Below are 17,634 nucleotides of genomic sequence, written 5' to 3'. Positions count from 1 at the left end.
GCTTTAAATGTAAGCTATATCCTTTCTCTATACGCTGCCAAGGGAAGTATAAGACATATCACGTAAAAAAAAACCTAAGATTTTTCAAAAATGGGCTTTTTCGCAAACTGTTCAGGTAGTTGGCGTATGAGGGGTCCACCAATTTGAGAAAACCAAAACGACCACCCTTTAGTTTTAGCGAACCTTGGTTTAATCCTTCTAGTCGTCTCGCGGTTTGCCACCGTCAGAGCCACCACGCTGCTATTGTGAACAAAGAGCGAGGTTTTTTCAATAGTGTTGTACTAAATACAACAGCGCAACGACTGAACTGCCCATAACTGCATATTTGTAACATTCGACAAAAGTAGGCATTGAGTAAAATGAATACAAAGTGTGCATTTTATAGCAGTATGGAAGGAAACTAAAATTTCTAAAAATTACCTGGAACTCAAAAGTGCTTATTTGAGGCTGATATTTTGCACAAGTCATATCGCATACTTGGTGGATAGTCAGAAAATAATTCTGATAGAAATTTCATTGCTATTACATTACGAGACTCATTTATAATCTCAATGTGACAGTTATGCGGTTATAATTACCAATGTGATAAACAACTTGGTATTTTTTTAGAATTTTCTAGAACAATCTCACTGAAGTGGATCGAAAGTATTTATCATTGATGACTCTCCACGGTATTAACTCGAAATCGACACAAATGTCGAATGTGACTGTTATGCAGTTATGAGCAGTGAAGTGTTATGCGAGAATTGCTCTTATACAATTTTTATAGATTTATAGTAGTATTTTGTGGATGATTTTTTTAATGCTGTACTTTAATGTATAAAGATTGCAGTCGGCAGCGCGCGCGAACGGATGTGTTGAAAATTGATCTGCCGCGTTTTTATCGTCCCTGGTTGGTGAAATGGCTGGACCAGTTTTTGAAAGTGTCTATGGTAATAAAACGGTTTGTTTTGAACGCGTTCTGCTGGGCAGTGCTTCGTTAAAGCCCAAGCAAAAGGATAAGATGCTAAAAAACATTCACCAATCCAGTTCCAGCTGCAATGATGTCAAACAGTAGCATAATTATGGAATCCCATTACTACCCTTATTCTCTCTTGATACGTTTTCAGCACTCGTAAAATGACTCAAAAAATCATATCTCCGTTGTTTCTAAAGTGATTTTTAAAATTTTACCACTAATGGAACCAGTCACGTCTCTAGTTTTCATATGTCATACAGAATATGATATTGGCCACATGGTTCAGGAGTTATTCTGGGGTGCAGTGGGGTAGTTTTTTTCCTGAATGATGAGCCAATTACAAAATGCTTCAGAAACTTGGACTTCAACAAGCCATTATTCATGATTTATCAAAAAGAGGTCACTTTAAACCAATTCGGACATTTCTGGCCATTTTGGCTGCATTTCGGTAGTCTTCGGGGCACCTGGTTACCTCAGGAAAGTGGCATATATGGCGACAAATCAAGGAAGGTGGCCATATATGTACCGGTTATGAAGCAAGGCTTGTGACATATCAATCTGCAAGATAAGTTAAATAAAGTATGGCTGATTTAATCGTATTTGCCTTGTTGGTCATACGCCGAAAGCCTTCTTAGCACCTGGTTCCCTCGGGATAGTAACCATAAACTTACATGTTATTGAACAGGCCTTAAGGCATGTCAGTCTTATGAATCAGATGTTATGAATCAAGTATGTTGGTAACTATTTCAAGCATTTCTCATAATATTGGCCACATTTCGTATGTCTTCCAGTCTCCTGGGACCCTCGGGAAAATGATCATGAACGGATTAACTTTCAAACAAGGCTCGTGACCCATCAATTTCCAAGATTTTATGGATTTAATATGTTGATGACTGTTTCAAACACTACCCAGATTCCGGATGTTTTTAGGTAACTGGTTTTCCTAGAAAAAGTAGTCACAAATGGAACATAATGAAATAGAATTTTATGATTAAATTATCTTGGAAGTCATTTCAAGCATTTTTGGTCATATTTGTTACTAAAGATCTAAAACTCCCCTGGGCTCCTTGGGATGACGATGAACGGATCAGCGAAACATCAATCTTCAAAATTTTATGAATCAAGTATGCGAGACATTTTTGGTCATATGAACCATATTCCGAAGGTTTTCAAACTAATTGATTTTCATTGAAATATTGCAATGGAAACAGGAATATTCTTGCGACATATAAATCTTCTTGATAGCTGAACCACGTATGTTGAAGACCATTTCAAGCATTTTTGGCCACATTGGATGTATTCCGGAAGTCTTCCGGATACTTGGTTCTTCTGAAAAAGTGGCCATGAACGGAACAGTTATGACACAAGGTTTGGAACATATCAATCTTCAAGATTATGTGTATCACATATTCAGAAGACATTTACAAGCACTTTCGGTCACATTGGCATTTTCTGTTTCTTCCTGATTCGCTCGGGATCATCCATAATCGGATGATTACCCAAAAAACTGAAAATCGACTTATGGTCATATGAAAAATCAAGCGTGTGCTAGCACAAGGGCGTAAGTCACATGATCGATTTCTCTTCATCGATCCTCTCTTCTGTGAATAAAGGTGACAAAATGCAAATTTGTCAACATTTTTCCACCATAGAACGCAAAATTGCATCGCTGCCAAGCGGTCTGAAGGGAAAAATGCTAACAAGCTACGATCATGCGACTTACGCCCTTATTTTTGCACACGCTTGATATATGCATGCAAAATTAATTGTTATGCGATCTCTCAACTGCAATCAATAATTAAGATAATAGTAGTTGTTTTAAAAATATAAAATAAAAATCTTTCAGACATATTGCAGAAATAATGCGATTTGATTTGCTGGTCTATCGGAAGAAAAACTCTTTAGAAATTTTGACAAATACCTACTCTATTCTAACAAGAGCCTTCAGGTGAAAAATACAAGCTTAAATTTGGCATAAATTTGTCATTGTATATTCCTTATTTTTGAAAAAAAGGCTGTTCTCTGTAGAAATATATTTAACGTCATATATTGTGAGCTAAAACAGGTAACCTTGACCAAACTCCTAGCAATTCCTTCGGCCTAAAAATTAATTAAGCCTTACGACCCATGAGAACTAGCAACGATTTTCGCTCTAAGGTTCATTTTGGCCTAACAACCTTAATTGGTTTAACGACATTCGGCCTAACGGCATTCGGCATAAGGAGATAAAAACTTCATACTAAGGGTAGACTGAAAGCCGTTAGGCCGTATGCTGTTAGACCGAATGCCGTTAGGCCAAAAGAGCCGTTTGGCCGAAAAGGCATTGATCATTCAAGGTGTTACCTGGGAGGCAGACAATAATACTACAGACAAAATATGAAACAAACGTCAAGAAATTTCAGCTCACCAACGACAATCAAGGCAGGCTAGATGAAAATCACTGGTTTTGTTCTGTTCTGTTATTTAAATCTTTTTGGACAAACTTTGAAGAGGGCCATATTTCTCTATGGATTTAATTTCAATTATTATCATACAAGCGCAACAAGATGCGCCTTTCACTACTGTTTTTTTTTTTAATTTAAATCAAAGATGTTATTGTGACAATGCATTTGGATGTGTAGAAACTGAAACTATGCTTCAATCAATTACGTGCTTCAATCATGTTAGTCCATTGTTTTAGAGCGTGGCTCACATTGACAATTCGGCTCACCTTGACGTACACAAATTTCGTATTGGTTCTTCCTGCATCAGCCTTACGACAGTGTTTTTTTTCCTTCTTTTTGAAAAAGGCTGTTCTTTCAAATTAAATTCACAGCGGATGTTGTGAGCATCAAGCCAAGCCTTATTAACGCCAATGGATTCATTGTACAACTCAAATCAGTTGCGTTATGTAAAAGCGTTGCATATTATTAATTACACAACTGGTTTTAGTTGCGTTCTAGTAGTTTACGGTACAAGCTGCGGAATGATGATTTTTACAGCACGAGTCGTAGGCTTGCCGAGCAGGATAATCACGACGAGTGCTGTAAAAATCGAGTTCCGCAACGAGTTACGTACAAATTTTTTTTGCAATTTTTTAGAAGACCGCTTGAGGGTATCAGAAAATATCGGAATGCATTCACCATCATTTTACATTTTCTGATGAATGTTGTGTAATGATTCATTACGCAACTCAAAATAGTTGCATAATGAATCATTACAGCACTGGTTTCAGTGCATACTTCAGTGCAGGAAAGTAGGTCGTTTCATGACAGATTGGCGTGATGAAAAACAGCCTTTTACGATGAGAAATTGCAAAAAGTATATTACGGTACTACGTAATGCAGTACAGGAAAGTAGGTCGTTTAATAATAGATAACCGAGATTAAAAACAGCCTATTACGGTGAGAAGTTCCAGAAAGATAGTTTGAAATCATCATTAGACATCCAAAAACTAGAAAACATTCAATGTCAATGATGCAAACGAAATGTTAGCGATGAAAAAGCTACAGGTTTTCGTAGCTTGATCGAAAGAGCTCATTATTCTAAGCATAACACATTTTTATTGCGCTTCAATGTTTTAATTTTGACTTTATAAATAATGAATAAAAGTTTTAATTCTTAAACCCAATTACATTTTAATTTACATAATGACTTCTCGTCCCGTAGAGGAATTTACCGATGGGTGATTTAAAAGCAAATTCCATACTTACTTAAAACGTGTTTAAAAATACATGGAAACATGGAAAATTATAAAACTTAGTGTTCTGGATCGATTTTTAACGCTGAATCAGACTACGTTATAAACTGTATATCCCTAAACAAGCCAATCCAGTTCCGAACTGGCCGTATTCGCGCTAATGATCCATTTTCCCCTGCATTAAGGTACTAAAAATGTCATTTTTAATTAATTTTAATTACAATTGCTATTTTTAATTACAATTTCCCCATATCAAATTTGGTTGGACTTTACCAATCAATGTGATTTATGAAGCCAAAAAATGAAAACTTTCAATAAATAAATTCGTTAATATCTACAAAATACAAACAACGTTGCTATTTATTAATTCGTTTTGACAAGAATGGCATGCAAAAAGCATTCAACCGTTTGCTACTCTTATTGCCTCCGTAAAGTCGTTATCTGCCCAAAACTCATAACCATCGCTCAAACAACCCCGTTAATTATCTAATTCAAAAGTTTAAATTAGAAAACATATCCTAGGAAACAACTCCGGCTACCGGGATTTTTCTTTTCAAAGCACCTCCATAAACACCCACTTACCTTCTTACCTTTTTTGTTGGCTGGCCGATGATAAGAGTAAAAAAGCGGTGCCCCAAAATCAAATCACCGCAAATCGGATCACTTTTCGAGAGCGGATCGAGGTATTCGATTAAATGAACCCATCACCCCGTCCGGTTTCCGGGCTACCACTAACTGTCGCGAGACTGTTTCTGAGACTGAAAATTGAGTTTCCAGCATAGGTTTCCGTTTTTATCCGGGACCACCGACCGGAGATTGTCGGATAGTGTTTTTCCTTTGTGGAAAGGGTTTTTTCTGGTCAGATGGGCAACATTTCTTCTTTCTTCCTGGTATCGCACACGAACTTGAAACGAACATGTTTTTTCAGATGAGATTTGCATGAATTAGTTTTTATTACAATTCACTTAACATGATCCACAACAATATCTACAATGATTTTAAAACATTCCTTTGGCCTTCAAAGTTTTGATGAATTTTCGATTGTAAAATTTGGTAAAATTTGCAGTTGTGAAAAAATGTATATTTCAAAGGAGGAACCTGAATGTTTTGTTAAGAACATAATTATCTTGCAAATTTTACGTTTTGTTCAAAATTTTAGGGTAGGAATGATCTTAACGGTTTTACCTTGTGTAATTTATGACTATGTAATGAACATTAACTCGTGCCTGTGATATAAAATTGCATCACATTATTCATGAGGTGGTTGTCCCATACCTCACAGCACTTTACCGTTCATAAAATTGCAGTAATATCGAACCATGAAAAACTTCAGACGTATAGACCACTCAGCCAACCACTTAGTATCCCGAAAACCAAATCACGCCAAACGACGAAAAATGTCGCATATGTCAACTGCCGTCGTGCGTTACCGTGTGTCACAGCCATCCTGCAGCTATTTTTCCTACCGACCGACGCCTTCCGGTAATTGTGTGTCTCTATTTATTGCACTCAGTCACGATTATCCGTGGATGGGCCTTTTATTGGATCTGTGATTGGATTTTCCGGTCGCTCTTGGGGGTTTCCTTCGCGAGCGCTTCTTCGATGGGACGTTAATTTTGGTGGTTACGATGTGGGACCTTTTTAAGCTTAGTGGTAATGTCCACCAATATGAGGCAAAACCTTGCTGAAGGTGTCTGGGTTCGATCTCTGATCAGGTTTTTATCCTGGAAATTTCCTTGACTTCTCTGGACAAAGAGTATCATCAAACCAGTCACACGATATATGAAGGCCAAAATGGCAACTTTGGCAAAAAAAGCTCCTCAGTTGATAACTGCGGAAGTGCTCATAGAGCACTAAGCTCAGGAGCAGACTCTGTCCCAGTGGGAATGTAAATGTGAAGTAGAAAAATACGATAGCCTATTTTTTTGGGGAGGCGCAAATGGATACTCGATCTTAATTGGGTTATTCGGAAGACGGAGGAAAATTGCATCAGTTAAGGGTCTCGTCTCACGAAGTAGCAATATTGCTCCTCGAGGGTGACTCTTTTATTAGAGCCTGGGGAAAGATGGAAGCTTTGAGGATATCTTGTGGATGATTATTGTTGATCCGTTTCAGGCTGGGGGAATTCGAACATTGCGCCACTTCGTTAATTATCAACGGTTTAGTCAGATTATGGTTAATTGAATGTGATTATTTGATAGGCTTTATGGGAAGCCACACAGACAGTTATCGTTTTACTAACTTGAATTTCAAAGTTTCCCTTTATTTGCATCACGCTTCACTGGTGTTAAAACATATTTCAATCAAACTGTGATCCATGGTTATGCATCCATCCATCCATGGTTGATATTTTAAGACACGGACACCGTCTTCAGCCATTTTAGCTGCACAGACTGTAACTTAACACTAGACAACGGACAAGCATGCTCCAGTGGTACAGCCGATAAACATTCCTGACGAAAAGTTTCAAGGGCTGAAGCGGGAATCGACCCCACACCCCATGACACGATGTGATTAAATGCCTGACAACATTAACCGCACGGCCACGAGGCCCGTAATTGACCGAATACAGTGAAAATGCACAAAGAATCAACTAGAAATGTTGGCTGGAATTGGCCATAAACTTCTTCAGTTTGCATAATTCAGTGTCTCTATTTATACAGAGTCCATAATCGCGCTGGCCACGTCCTTGCAATCAGGTGGGATTGGGGTAAGGAATATTAGTGCGTTACCGTTGCTATTTGGAGACCTTGTTCACCTTTGCATCTCTGCATGGATGTTTGTTAATGGGGAGGATCGTTGAGTCACAGGATTTACTTTGATAAGCGATTAGACCATGATAAACAATCATTTGTGAGATATAAACATGCTTATAAGTATAATGTTTTCAACTGATATAAAAAAAATTCATGTAGAATAATGTTGACACTTGAAGTAACGAGCCATTCAAAGTTTGTTGAACAAATAGCTAAACGCAACATTCCTACAGGTATCAGGACGAAAGCATATGTACTCCCATATTTTACTCATACGAAAAGAAAAAAAAAACGATCGTCTGAACCATCATAGAACACTCTTAAGCTGACTTTTACAGTGGCGTACCATTCAAAGTTCGATGATTAAAGTGAACCTTTTGTAAGTCTACACATATAGTATCGAACAATTCAAAGTTGTTTTTTTTAATTACAAAACAAAAGGTTAAAGAAGGAGTTTAGAAAATAAAATGTAAAACATAGATAATTCTGGACAAACATTTGAAAAGGGCCCAAGAGGTCTTGAGTCTTTTTTTAGAAACGCTGCTGTTGAGTCCTTTTTGGCCCGCCCACGCAAACCAACACCACTATCAGAAAGATTGGTGTTAGCTCTTCCTGATAGTGGCATTGGTGAGCGTGATTGAGTTGAATTGAGCTGAACAGCGTCTTGCGAAGCCAATGTTTACCAATTTCGATGTGCCCTTTTCAAATGTATTTCTAGAATTTATGAATAAGAGTTTCTGCTGACACTCACAGTTACGAACCATTTATAGTTTGATGAAAAATCACATTTACGTCCCATCATTTTAACGATTTACGAAAAAATATTTGACAGATAGGAAACAAAACATGAAACGAGCTCACCAAACACTGATAAAGAAATCACCTTGGAGAAGCAAGAAAAATATTTTTTTGCTTTTCATACAAAAAGTCGTTCTAACAACACAAAAAAATCACGTGTTCTTGGGCTTCCACGAAGCAAAATGAGTGCAAACCAAAAAAATAACAACCCAGCGACACAACGGAAAAAATAACGCTTGCTCGGGCTTACAAACCACACTCCATGTATTAAAAACTAAAGGCTATAGTGAACATGAACATGAACCTATATCATCTATTGTTACAGCATCTCGTTCAATTTTCCACAAAATATTCTTGTATGTAACATTATCCTGTAAATCTAAAGTGTATTCAAATTCAAAATAAGAGATTAATCGTTGACATTTAAGTTTATTTGAATGCTCCAAATATGTGCATGACAATTAATTTGAAATTGCAGCATTTATTTTTGAAGTGTACAAAAAAAATCGAGTATTTGAATAACTTCTCAAGTAACATTTTCAAGTTCTTCACCTACTAAGCTACTGTTAGCACCATGTCATTAAAACTTATTTTAGGACCCATAAATCTTAAGAGCTTTATTAAATCTTTGATGAAACTTCGTGAAACCCGAAAACGCTAATTCAACAGGTGTTTGTTAAGACTATTCCTAAAACCGTTTCTAAATTTCATAATTTAAAAGCAAAAAAATATATCTACCGTGGTAGTATACTACGAAAATATACTTATTTAAGAGCTATTATATAGTCTTATTGAGCTTAACAAGCGGTAATCAGCATTGCAGAATTCGTTCTCATTGGATTTTGAAGCACGATCCAAGCAAGCGAAGAAAAACATCTCATCTGCAGTGGTCCATGATCGGCAATGTATCGCAAGTTGTAACAAGTGTAGTATACCAAGTAGAGTAATAAATACTGTTTAGCATCAATAAATACTGATTAGTTTTAGCAAGCACTAATTACCTCGTTTAGGTCAGTAATTTCCAAGCCATCAGCAACAAACCATTTTTTTGCAAACTACCAAAAACCCCGACCGCCATAAACCGCTTGTTTATGACAGCCTCAAGAAAAAACCCAAACCATCCATCCAATGCCAAGAGCTACCCGCTCTTGAGCACCGTTATTTATAAACACAAACAATACACAATAAACAGTTACCTGAACAAATGTAATCTAGTATTTAAGACCTTAGGTAAATAAACGAAGACACAGTCTAGTGACCTGAACCCTTGGAGTGTGGACACGCTGTCCAACGTATTTAAATACGAGTATCACAATCCTCGACAATCAGAAAAATCAATTGTGTACCAAATGGCGACCTGTGACTTGAGCCTCTTCTCAACACAGCTCGAGGAATAGTGAAGTGAAGTGAAAATCACGACTTTGAACAATTATCGTCGCAACAATAAACTCCCAACTCCAGTGATTTGTGTGCAAAGAAAGTCAAACACAATGGGATGGTTCACGTCGGATAATTTCATTTCGAACACCGTCGAAATACCGACAACAGAAATCCGAATTATGGTCGGTGTTGCCATTACCATCAGTGTCGTGCTTGTTGGATACCTGATCCTACGTCTATACAACAAATATCAGAAGAAATCGTTACAAAACACTATGCAACAAGAAATCCGCATGAACAATATGGAAACGAAGTGGCAGGCTAAAGTTTAAAGTGACCAAACCCGTAAAATACGCAAATGTTCGAAATAGTGTGTGGAATGAGTGGCTGCTGGCCAATTTCTGCAACGACGACAACGACGACAACGACGATACCAACAACATCGTGGAGCAGCACCTCGATCGAAACGACCACAGTGCACGAAATTGAATCGAACATTAACAGTGAGCTTGTGCTAACGGTAATAATAGTGATAGCACTAGCTTGTTTAGCAATTGCGCTAGTATACTATGACAGACAAAGAAGAAAGAAGCAAAGTGCGAACAGGAAATTAATGCAGATCATCATCGCGACAGCGCATCGATCGATTATCGTAGATGTCACAAACGAGCAGCAAAATGAGCAATAAGCAAACCAGACGAGACAAACAGAAACAGGCATGTTTTAACCAGCTAGCAGAGGAATGAGCAATGAGCAACCCGGATGAGACTGGCAGAAAACGGTATGTTTTATTAAACGGATTGAATAACTATTAGTATTATAACAAAAAAAAAAAAAAAACGACAATAATAATTATTGCAAACTAGCCTAACGAGAAACTCAGTAAATTAAAAGCCTCTTGAATGAATAGGTTAAGAGATATTGAAGAAGAAACAAAGAGGGAACACCAAAACCTAAAGAAAAGTATTAACAGGGCTAGAACTCTCCAAGGAATCTTACAAAAATCCGAAAAATTAAAAGATTTTCGTAACGAGTACAAAACCATTTTAAAGTCATACGAATATAGACTAACACCAAAAGTTTGGGACCTCGAAGTAACAAACTACGAGAAACTAAAGTTAATATTTGAGGAATGTCACACAATTCTAGATAGATCCAAAATACTACCAACATTTAAGGCAATAGCCAAAGCAGCAATTATTTGCAATCGATTGAGCCTCAAAAATCAAGAAGTTAACGTAACGGTTACTACCACCACCATGCCTCTCGATATCAAATTGGCTACCGCCATTGTACAGCCGTATGATGGTTCGCCCAATGGACTAGATACATTCATAGACTCGGCCAATCTATTAAAAGAATCGGTCGACGGAACAAATTTACAAACAGCAATAAAATTTTTACGTACCAGACTAACTGGCAAGGCAAGACTAGGTCTGCCTGACAATCTTACAACCATCGATGCTTTAATTGACAACGTAAAGTCAAGGTGCGAAGAAATAGTAACACCTGAAAGTGTTTTGGCAAAACTAAAAACAATAAAACAAAAAGGGGATATCGACAGTCTTTGTAATGATGTCGATTTCCTCTGCAGTCAACTCCGTGCGACTTACATAGCAAGCGGAGTTCCCGACAACGTAGCAAAGAAAATGGCTACAAAAGCAGGCGTAGATGCACTCGCAACCGGAGTAACCAACCACGAGACCAGAATTATTTTAAAAGCCGGAAATTTCACAGACGTGAAACAGGCAATACAGAAAGTTGCTGAAAATGCAAACAGCAACACTAACAACTCCCAAATATTAAACTTTCATACCAATCGGCAGTTCAATAGGAACCGGAGTGTCACTAATCGGAGCCGAGGTAATTACAATTCTAACGGCAATTACAATTATAATGATAATTACAATTCTAACTACAACAATAATTACAACAATAACAGACGTGAATTTCGTAATAACGATTTTAGACGCCAACAACCTCAAGAAAGGGAAAATTTTGGCAGAAATTATCAAAGAGGTAATGGATCCTCACATCACACACAAAACGTACAATCCAATCGCAATTATCACGGCAGAGGCGGACATAACTGCTTCCGTCGGATATATGCCACAAACATAGAAACAGATCAAAATCAACCACAAATGCAACAACAATTTACAAATTCTGCACAAATCCCGCAATCTCAACCTGTAACAAACAACAACTCTTTTTTAGGGAATTTGGCATCCCAAGCCAATCTGGGACAATATATGCACTAAATCTAAGTGCAGCAAACTTCGTAAACGTATTTGTTGGCATGACCAATTCAATATGCTCATTTATAATCGATAGTGGAGCCGACATATCAATTATAAAAGTCAATAAGCTCCTACCACACCAAATAGTTGACAGAAGCAAAAATTACCGAATAAGCGGTATAACGGATGGTGTAAAGGAGACATTAGCCGAAGCAATTACCCCACTAATATTCAATAACGGTTTAGTAGTTAATCACAATTTCCAATTAGTTGAACCGAATTTCCCCATTCCAACTGACGGAATACTTGGACGTGACTTTTTAACCACCTTCAAGTGTACCATCGACTATGAGCACTGGTTATTAAATTTCAAATTTCAGAACACAGAAATCTCAGTACCCATTGAGGACAATTATAATGGTAATATACTAATACCAGCAAGATGCGAAGTAGTCCGAAAAATTCATAACCTGAAAGTTCAAGAGGATACCTTAGTGCATTCACAAGAGATACTTCCCGGTGTTTTTTGTGGAAACACTTTAGTCTCCCAAAATTCACCATGTGTAAAATTCATTAACACTACTGAGAAAGAAGTACTAATACAAAATTTTAAACCAAAAATTGAACCGTTAAATCATTATGTGACCATTAAACACAATCATTTGAGTAAAACGCAGAACTCAGATAGAGTACAGGAAGTTATCTCACAAATAAATTTCGATAAAGTACCACAATTTGCAAGGAAAAATCTCCAAGCGCTCATCACAGAATTCCAAGATATATTCAGTCTACCCGATGAAAAACTACCCACGAACAATTTTTACAGCCAAAGTATACATGTTAACGATAAAATCCCTGTGTATATCCCCAACTACAAAAATATACACTCACAAAATGGCGAAATGGAAGCCCAAATTCAGAAAATGTTGAATGATGAAATAATAGAACCATCTATTTCATCATACAACTCACCAATTTTATTAGTTCCGAAGAAATCGGACAATGATACAAAAAAGTGGAGACTTGTTGTCGATTTCCGACAGTTAAACAAAAAAGTCTTAGCAGATAAATTTCCACTTCCACGTATTGACACAATACTTGACCAATTGGGAAGAGCCAAGTATTTCAGTACATTAGATTTGATGGCGGGTTTTCATCAAATAACACTAGATGAAGACTCTCGCAAATATACAGCCTTTTCATCAGCATCCGGACATTTCCAATTTACAAGGTTACCGTTTGGACTGAATATTAGTCCAAATAGTTTCCAACGGATGATGAACATAGCAATGGCAGGCTTAACGCCAGAATGCGCATTTGTATACATTGACGACATTGTTGTCGTAGGATGTTCTGTCAATCACCATTTTGACAATTTGAGAAAAATATTCGAACGACTGAGATATTACAACCTCAAGTTGAACCCGAACAAATGCAATTTTTTCCGAACGGAAGTGACTTATCTCGGTCACAAAATAACAAGCAATGGAATTCTTCCAGATGATTCCAAATTCAAAGCCGTGGAAAACTTTCCCACGCCTACGAATGCAGACGAAGTTCGTCGATTTGTAGCTTTCTGCAATTATTACCGCAAATTCGTCCCGAATTTTGCAAACATAGCAAAACCACTGAATGATCTGTTACGAAAAGACACAAAATTTGAATGGAATTCAGTACACCACGAAGCGTTCAATAAACTAAAAATGTATTTAATGTCACCCCAAATATTACGATACCCGGATTTCACTAAAGAATTCATAGTGACTACCGATGCTTCAGACGTGGCGTGCGGAGCAATCCTCTCGCAACGCTACGAAGAAGGAGACTTACCCATAGCATACGCCAGTAAAAGTTTTACAAAAGGCGAAAGAAATAAACCAATTATAGAAAAAGAATTAACCGCCATTCATTGGGCAATCGATTACTTTAGACCTTATTTATATGGACGAAGATTTAAGGTCCGTACAGACCATCGTCCATTAGTTTATTTATTTAATATGAAAAAACCTACATCTAAGCTGACTAGAATACGATTAGATTTGGAGGAATTTGAATTCGATATAGAATTCGTTCCTGGAAAAGCAAACGTGGGTGCAGATGCACTTTCACGAATTGTCCTAAACTCCGAAGAACTTAAGCAACTATCCATTTTATTTGTAAATACTAGATCCATGGTTAAGAAAAAAAATTTAGGGCAAGATAAAGTGACACCTCAAAAATTAGTGGAACCACATTTACAGACTGATCACCTGGTTGTGCGTGAAACTGAAAATCCTTCTGAGGTCCAGAAACTTTTAAAACTTGATTGTGTAGTGCACCATAATCAATTAACGATAATATTATTAAATCATAACAGCAGAAAGATACTCAAGCAATTTACAACAAAATTTACGCGCGATAATGGAAGTCAAGCCTTAGAGTTTGCTCTTCTAGAATTAATGAAATATATGAAATTTTACAAAAGAGACAAGTTTGCATTGTCAATGGAAAACGAAATCTTCAAATTCATCTCTTTACATACACTAAAGGAAATCGCAAACAATGCCATTTCCACGTATGAGATAATTCTTTATAAACCTCCGACGTTTATAGAGAACGAAGAAGAAATTATTAAAATCTTATCACAGTATCACATGACACCTACGGGAGGTCATGTAGGCCAACACAGACTTTATTTAAAACTAAGAGAAATTTACAAATTTAAAAACATGAAAAATTTAATATCCAATTTCGTCAGAAATTGTGAAAAATGCAAAATCAACAAAGTAATAAGACACACCAAGGAACCAGAAGTTGTCACTACAACTCCATCTAAACCATTTGAAGTACTTTCAGTGGACACTGCAGGACCACTGACAAGAACAAATAATGGTAACCGATATATTTTAACAATACAATGCAATCTAACTAAGTACATCGTGCTAATTCCGGTACCAACCAAAGAAGCAGCAGTATTAGCTAGAGCATTGGTATACAATTTTATTTTGATTTATGGGACATTCTTGGAGCTCAGAACCGATCAAGGATCAGAATATAACAACGAGATTCTTGAACGGATTTGTAAACTCCTAGAAATAAAACAAAATTTTTCCACCGCATATCACCCACAGTCTATTGGAACATTAGAAAGAAATCACTGATGTTTAAACGAATATCTGAGATGCTTTACTAATGCTCATCAAACAGACTGGGATGATTGGGTCAAATTCTATGAATTTTCATTTAATACAACACCTCACACAGAACATGGTTATACTCCTTATGAATTAATTTTTGGAAGAAAGGCAAGATTACCGCAAGAGTCTAAAAACTTAAGTTTAGAAGTCGAACCAATGTATAACTTCGAACAATATGATGCAGAACTAAAATTTAGACTTCAAAATTCAAACAAAATAGCAAGAAACAATTTAATTAAAAATAAACACAAAAGGCAAAATACAGCAAATACAAATGTAAACCCCATCACATTAAATGCAGGAGATAAAGTATACATCACAAACGAAAACAGGAAGAAACTAGATCCCTTTTATATAGGTCCATACAAAATTGTAAAATTAGAAGAGCCAAATTGCTTCATCAAACATACTGTAACGAATAAAGTCACCAAAGTCCATAAAAATAGATTAATAAAAGCTTAAAAGCTAGTTAAATACTTTTACCGATACATTAAGACTTATATTTTCTTTTTTCCGAATGGTTACACCATTCTCCTAAAGGGGGGGAGGTGTAGTATACCAAGTAGAGTAATAAATACTGTTTAGCATCAATAAATACTGATTAGTTTTAGCAAGCACTAATTACCTCGTTTAGGTCAGTAATTTCCAAGCCATCAGCAACAAACCATTTTTTTGCAAACTACCAAAAACCCCGACCGCCATAAACCGCTTGTTTATGACAGCCTCAAGAAAAAACCCAAACCATCCATCCAATGCCAAGAGCTACCCGCTCTTGAGCACCGTTATTTATAAACACAAACAATACACAATAAACAGTTACCTGAACAAATGTAATCTAGTATTTAAGACCTTAGGTAAATAAACGAAGACACAGTCTAGTGACCTGAACCCTTGGAGTGTGGACACGCTGTCCAACGTATTTAAATACGAGTATCACAATCCTCGACAATCAGAAAAATCAATTGTGTACCAAACAAGTTTGATAAATAAAAGCAGCGAATGAGAGCCCCAAAGAGTGAGTGATGATATAATCAATTTTTCACGCTTGCTTATCATTGAGTAAGGTGTTTTTTTTACTGGTACGATAATCAATAAAGTGATGCAAATTTTGAAATGTTTGCTCCCCTATGCTTAAACAATTTTAATTATGGCATATAGCATCCTCCCAAAGTTTGAAGTCATTCGAAACAAATTTGACTGTGCACACGCCATTCGAAGTTTATATGGAGATTACTACGGAAAACGCCAATATTTTGTGTTCATCCCTCTATCTCTTCGTCATAATATTTTATGGAAAAGTGAACAAATTCTTCTAATGTGCAATTCTCCCAGCTTCAACTTTGCCTAAGCACACTTTTTGATTGGGCCTCAGGATTAATTGTTATTCATCATCATAAAGTTAGTTTGCATGTACCGTTTTGATTCAAATCCCAGACAGCTTCAAATTCCGGACACTCTACTTTATATGGGAAAGATTTTACTCGAAATGTTTTAAAATGCGTCGTCAAAAAGTTCCCAATTTGAATGATGATTTTTAAAAACATTTTACATAGCAATCCATGAAAATTTACAATGTTTAACTAGTTTTGACGTCTTTCTTACGGATTAGTGCGTTTAATTAATGATTCGATTATTCTGATCGTGTTTTTCAAGAGCTGTCCGGAATTCGAAACAAAGTGTCCGGAATATGAAGCGAAAGTGTAGTTGTGTCCGGAATAAAAATCATGAAGAGACCGAACATTTTTATAGATTAAAATGAATTAAAGATGTGGAATCCGAATTTTCACCCACCAATCGAAATTTAAGTTTTTGCAAGGCCTGATACAATAAAGTTTTGTACAGAACGATTCAATTTATATGTGTAGTGATTAGTTGTATTTTAATGAAGCCTTAAGTTTCCGTAATATGAATCAAAACGGTAGCATGCTTCACCAACTATTCGGCAGGCAACAGTGGTGCTCCTGGCGGGAAGAATAGATCAAAGTAATCCAGGCTACAATGTTCTACAGCAAAAAAGCAGTATTGCTCTGAAAGTAATTGAATGATCATCTCAGCATGATTTAGACTTTGTTATCAAATTATCCTTACGTTCCATCGAAATGTGGTTTTCGGCAAAGTTGTAGCTGGGAAGTTTTCACATGATATGAGTGTGTTCACTTTTCCATAGATTATTATGACGAGCAGTTAGAGGACTGAACACAAAAGGATTGCCCTTTCCATAGTAATTTCCATATAAACTTCAAATGGCGTGTGCACAACCAAATTTCTTCCGAATCACTTCAAATTTAGGGAGGATCATAAAAATATAAATTGTAATACAAGCATAATGCATGCACTTTGGCAAAGAGAGATTATTCCGTTTGAATTCTTGGGATTCTACCTCAAATCTCTATGGAAAACTTCTGGAAAACGATTGTACCCCGTTTGGCATAAAGTCGTTTGGCATAAGGTCGTTTGGCATAAAGCCGTTTGGCATAAAGTCGTTTGGCATAATGGTCGTTTGGCATAATGGCCGTTTGGCATAATGGTCATTTGGCATAATGGCCGTTTGGCATAATGATTGACTTTATTTCAAGTCGGCATCGGCATTTTTTAAGCTTTTACCGAGATCAACACTACCGAGCCCACAGCAAAAAAAAAAAAATTG

The 17,634-nt window shown here is 36.7% G+C and overlaps 1 protein-coding gene across 1 annotated transcript in view; it reads left to right on the top strand.

Annotated features, from left to right (window-relative positions):
• LOC5573499 (calcium/calmodulin-dependent 3',5'-cyclic nucleotide phosphodiesterase 1) overlaps nt 1-17,634 on the top strand; it is a 437,832-nt gene that overhangs the window by 80,406 nt on the left and 339,792 nt on the right.

This window comes from Aedes aegypti, chromosome 2, assembly GCF_002204515.2.
Source record: "Aedes aegypti strain LVP_AGWG chromosome 2, AaegL5.0 Primary Assembly, whole genome shotgun sequence".
Taxonomy (NCBI): Eukaryota; Metazoa; Arthropoda; class Insecta; order Diptera; family Culicidae; genus Aedes; species Aedes aegypti.
Note: the sequence above shows the minus strand (reverse complement) of the source record. Positions and strands in the feature narration are given on the sequence as shown.